This window comes from Panthera uncia, chromosome C2 (assembly GCF_023721935.1).
Source record: "Panthera uncia isolate 11264 chromosome C2, Puncia_PCG_1.0, whole genome shotgun sequence".
NCBI classification, from domain to species: domain Eukaryota; kingdom Metazoa; phylum Chordata; class Mammalia; order Carnivora; family Felidae; genus Panthera; species Panthera uncia.
Window position 1 is genome coordinate 4,329,397 of NC_064810.1, and position 6,000 is coordinate 4,335,396.

General features: G+C 52.3%; 1 protein-coding gene across 2 annotated transcripts in view; it reads right to left on the reverse strand.

Moving 5' to 3' along the window:
* The window catches only part of BACE2 (beta-secretase 2), a 72,238-nt gene that overhangs the window by 42,182 nt on the left and 24,056 nt on the right, over window positions 1–6,000 (reverse strand). The window lies entirely within an intron of this gene.

Here is a 6,000-nt window from a genome sequence, read left to right on the forward strand (position 1 = left end):
TATCTAATCACTTGCTATCTTTATTCAATCTAGGAACTACTATTAGAAGAGGTAAGAATTTTTTTCCCTGAAAACGCTCCTACAGAGTTACTCTTACTGAATACCCAAAACGGTCTCGTTTGGAAGTCCAGCCATCCCTCGGAAAGGGGGTTAGTCTGTCGAACGGCTTGGTTAAGGTGGTCAGGAGCGGCGGAGGGGGCTTGGTGTCTAAAGGCAGAGTTCTCCTGAGTCCTAAAGGGGTGCGGTCCAACAGAACTGGCCGCAGATCGGTGCTGTCCAACATGGTAACCGTAGGGGCCACTGAGCGGTAAAATACGATTACAGGGTGACTGAAGAGGTAAACTGGTTTCACCTAACGTTGCGTATTTTCAACAGCCACATGCGGCTAGCAGTCACCCCTGTAGAAAGCACAGCTGTGGATAACGCGAGAAAAAAGTAAATGCACGCTGTCCGAGCTCCCCGAAACGAACCTCAAAGGGCAAACACCTCAGGGATGAATGGTAAGCAACTCTGAGGGTTATGGACGTATAGTTTCCAGGACTGAATTAAAAAAGAAAAGTCTTCCTCTGCCTTCATGCTCTAACATCCTACTCGTTGGCACTAAAATGCTGTGGCTCTCAAGGGCTCCGCTCACTAATTAGCGACACTGAGAGAGAACCCCACATTGGCTCCTCCCGTGGCGTCCATTCTGGGCGCTCAGAAACCCCAATCCATCAAGGATGCAGGCAGCCAGGAAAAAGTCTGCCCACGGCAATAAAACCCACTTGGAACCGGGGGCGCCTGGGTGGCTCAGTTGGTTGGGCGACCGACTTCAGCTCAGGTCGTGATCTCACAACTCGTGAGTTCGAGCCCCGCATCAGGCTCTGCGCTGACAGCTCAGAGCCCAGAGCCTGCTTCGGATTCTAGGTCTCCCTCTCTCTCTGCCCCTCCCCCACTCACGCTCTGCCCCCCTCTCTCTGTCAAAAATAAATAAACATTAAAAAAAAACCCACTTGGAACCCAGTTCAGGAGGCATTCTGCCTCTGAGTATTGCCCGAACACAGGAGTGGAAAGTGAAATCAACGAGCAGAGGAGAAAAGAGCCACAGAACATTGTAGTGTTTTGAAAGAAACCCCTGTCGTTTTCAGAGGACATAAAAAGAGAAGGTGTAAGGGCAGAATTGAAGAGTGGGGTCCTGAGGTCTGACCTGGTTCTCTTAAACCACCGCACCCCGGGAACGTGGAACCTCCGGAAGAATGCAGCCAGGGGCTCTTCTGCCTGTTTGGGGGTTTGAAACCTACCTTTGGGGTTGCTGGGCTGGCCCAAGTGACCAGATACTCCCTCCCCTTCTCTGCTCGCTCTGGGAGTGACCGGACCAGAGTGGGTGGGGCCACTGATGGCCCTTGGGGCTGCTCAGCTAGCCTGTCTATCCTGGAGACTCGTCAACACCCTCAACAGTGGCCAAAGCTCATGGGCTCCAACAGTCCCGTCTGGGACAGGCAAACAATGGATGGGCTTGAGAAATGATCTAAATCATCAAATGTCCGCATCGTCGCACACGGAGACATGAGGCATTTCTTGGGGGCATCAGGGGTCCAGCTCAGCCTCCTTCAGTTGGTCACCGGTAGTCCCCTAACATCCTAATTCTACCGACAGGCATCGACTGCTCCTTTGCCACGACTACCCTGGGGGCTTCGCCCCCCGCATGGAGTATGGGAGGAGGAGACATTTTAATGGAAAGATGTTTAATTTCCCGAAGAGATTAGTAGAAGGTCAGGGGAATGAGTATGTTGGCTCTTTAATCAAGCCAATTGGCTGGAGGCTATTTTATTGGCTAAAAAAGAAGTACATCTAAAGAAATACACAATCTTCTTTTTGCCATGTAGAAATTCATCGGAACGTTTGCCACCATGAAAGGCGGGCTTCTGATGGGAAAAAGCTACACAAATGATTAATGGTAGTCTGACAGCTCATTCCATAAATCAAAGAACTCTTGTCAAAGAACCCCAAGCCAAAGCTCCAATTACTGGGAAATGTTTCAGGAAGCATTAAACCTGAATATCCAAAGACTGGGGGACTTGAATCAGAGGCTGACAAACCCAACCAGGAACCTTATTATAACTGAGGGAGATCAGAGGGACAGGCAAACACAGAAACATCATAGAGCAGGCAGCTACATCTCAGAAAAGAACCCTTTGTCAGAAACTAAGAAGGGAAGGGAGAACGTTCTCTTGGCATCCATCAAATACAGTGGGGGAAAGCATACCGTAGGCCAACTGTAAAGTCAGCTCAAAGCAACAGGCAAATTAGTAATACATAATTTACACAGAAAACGCTCCTATCTTTCCAATATTAAATCTGCGTCAAAGAGAAGCCTGGGAGAAACATGGCGGGGCGGGGGGTGGGGGGCACAGAGGAAGGGAGAGAAAAGAACGTTGGCGTAAATCTGAGCGAGGGCTTAACCTGCAGACGCCCGCTGTTAGTAGGGGCGCCACTGACTGAGCAGAACCGGCCCCAAACTCAGACATGTGATGCTTCACGGAACAGTCCTCTTAAAAGGCCGGCCAGAGGCCCAAAATGTGGGTGATGTCTTCTGGGTACTGAGAACTTTTCAGCATCACCTGTGAACCAAGAAGGTGGGCTCCGGTCTGGGCGACAGAGCCAGGGGCGTCCCCCGCCCGCTGGTAGGTTCTGTTATCTCTGCTCGTCCACGTGTGGACAGCCCAGGAGACCCTTGAGGGCCCCAAAAGCTGGCAGGGAGCCCTCAGCCCTCCTGTGCGAGTTAGCGGGAGGGAAGGCTTGGCCATCGGGGGAGCTACAGACGTTCTCACGAGTTTCACCTTAAACGGGGCTCAACACCTAAATATGAGAAACAGAAACATCTGCCGCCTGACCACAAACCCGGCCGGCAAGGTTAGCGGCGAGGTTAGAAAGACGTGGCCTCCCGAAGCCTGAGACGGGACCACCGTCCAGCCAAACCGTGAACAAAGCAAAAGGTAAACGAGAAAAGACCCCCGCAGGCTACGGTCGGGTAAATACCGTACACGGTTATTTGTAACGTTGCCTGCGACCTACCCCGGTTTCAATAACCGCATCTGCGCGGCAGAAGGGACTGGCTTGCAAAGTGCTCTTTTGGCCTTTATTGATCCCTGGCTGCGGGCGCTTGCCCGAGCACTACCGTCTACCCACTGGGAAGGGAACACTCATCCACAGGGTTAAATCTGCACACTTGAGGGGCGCCTGGGTGGCTCAGTGGGTTGAGCGTCCGACTCTTGATTCCAGCTCGGGTCATGATCTCACGGTTCGTGGGTTCGAGCCCCGCGTCGGGCTCTGTGCCGACAGCTCGGAGCCTGGAGCCTGCTGCGGATTCTGTGTCTCCCTCTCTGCCCCTCCCCTGCTCGTGCTCTCTCTCTCTCTCTCTTTCAAAAATAAACATTTAAAAAAACTTTTTTTAAAAATTGCATCCTGGAATCTAATGTGAGTACACACGTCTCTCAAATGTTGGCTTCACTCTGCTGAACTTTCTCCTACTGTCTCTCGTGTCTGCAAATCCGTGATGAAAACCAGAACTACCCCAGGGGAGGAAAGCCACTAAAGACACAGCTGAGCCTCGAATACGAGGTTCAGAGCACAGGGAGTGTGCTGCACACGCGTGTTCTGAGCACAGGGTAGGTGTGGGGACACCAGGTACGTGTCGCGACTACAGCCTGCAGTGTGAAGAAGACGGAGGGCTAAGGTTGCTGTGCCACCCAGATACATTTTTTTACGTATTTTTAATACGCATTTGCACTTTCCAGAAATGCGAGTCAACCCGGGGAAGGTGACACTTTTGGGGGAGGGACAACTTTACCAAGATTCTTCGCCTGTTTGTTAAATCATGTCACCAACCCAAGCCGCTCTGGGGGTCCGAGTCCACTTCAACCCCCCTTCTCCCCGTCTGCACTGGCTGCTGCAAGGCCCCCGGGGATGCTCACAGCCTCGTGTGCCCCCACCTCCCAGCCCTCCCCCTGCAGCCGACCCAGAGTGTGCACAGACCAAGGTACCGACCACCTCTGTCCACATGACCACTTTCCATCCTCCCCGTACGGTCCCGGGGCGTCTAGACTTAACATATGCAGGTAAGCGATACTGCCTTTCCAATTCATTCAGGGCATTCCCAAATACTTGCTAGAAAAAGGGGGTGTGCCAGGGCTGAAGGTTCAGGAACTGTTGACCTAGAAGCTTGATCTTGGACAAGTCTCTTGGCCTCCTGGGCCTCCTGTGCTACGTGAATAAAATCAAGGTCTGGACCAAGTCCAAGTCCTGCTCTAGGACGAAACAGTCCAGACTGAGCAGCTGGGGGGAGAGGATGTGGATGGACGGCCCGTCAGAAGGGGAAAGGGCAGAGGGTAGCCCCCAGCCCCGTGCACACGCACGCGTGCACACACATACACCCCCCTGCTGCGCATCTGTGGCTATAGCAAAAGCTCTGGGGCACCCACAAGTCTTCTTCTGTCATAAACAGTCACTGGCTGGGAAGTTCGCCCCGGAATTTCAGTAATGACAGGTTCTCGGTGCACGGGGTCATACACTAAGCCACAGGCTCTTCGAAGGACGGGCCCACGGGGTATCTGGTGGCCCCACAAGGCCTGCCTAGCACCTGCCACCACTGCTCTCCAGCTGTGCCTACAGAGGACCACATCTCTTGTGCCACCAAAATGGAGACCGAGCTGTGGCATCGGGAGAAGACAGGCGGGCACTTCTCCCACACGGGGCGACGTCTCCTGCCTTACTGTCGACGCCCACAGTTTTCTGAAGCTTCCCAATTGTTATTTTCCCTCAACCAAAGTTGGGGGAACAGAGACTGTGGACGAGGAAAGTGAGCAGGGAGGCACGTAGAGGACGGGCAGCAGGGCACTGAATGTGGAAGCTCAGGGTCTGGCAACGGCTCACCAGCCTGAAGAGCCAACCGCATTCCCCTTGTTTGTTTTCTCTGTTTAAGGTTAAATTTTAGGGTCACAAAAAGAGATGTGAAATCGAAATGTTCATGGCATTTGGGCAGCAACGGCACCCAGAAGACGGCGACTCTGACCCCGTGGGCTCCTCTGGGGCCCAACGCTGCCACGAGGCCCCGGGGGCCGTCCCGGGAGCCCAGCGGGGGCTGCCCGATGCCATCCAGGCTCCACACTGTTCTCAGGTGCCTGCCCCACAACGGCAGGCTTGGAGCCCTGTCCTCAGACCGAATGTTCTGTGCTCCTTTCTAAGCGAGTCACAGAAGTGGTCCCAGTGAACCACACCTTGACCACCATTGAACTTCGGGACAGCAAACGTGGCTCTCCGAGCAAGCCCAGGCCGCTGCCCGGAACAGCCTCACGCTGACGCCTAACGCTCCCCTCCCGGCTCGAGCCCCTGCCACATCAGGGCTAGAGGGGCTCGAGGACCGTCAGAGGACGGTGTGCTGTCTGCAAACCGGGTGTGACTACAAAAAGGCCAGCGGACTCAGATTTTTATCAAGTCGATGCCAGGAGAAGGCACCACAGCTGGTAGGAGAATCCTCCTGTGGATTCCCCTGGCAGGAGTTCATACCTGTGTGTACACGCATACCCAGACAAGTACACGACTCACAGGAAAACACACAACCATATACTCACAGCGAGATCGACACATACACAACCGTACACACATATGCAAATATCTACATACACACAGATGTCTACACATGCACACAAGGGACCCACAACCATATGCACGTATGCAAATATCTACATACACAGATGTCTACAAACACACACACAACCATATACACAAATACATACACAACCATACAAACATATGCAGGTATCTACACATAACACAAAAACATATGCATACACATAAATATACAATAATCATAGACACATACAGATATGTACATATACACAGATGTCTAGACATACACAATGATACACAGTCATATAGACACATAAATATACACACAACCATATATACATACGCACAGATATCTATACATATACACAAATATATACATATACATACAACCAT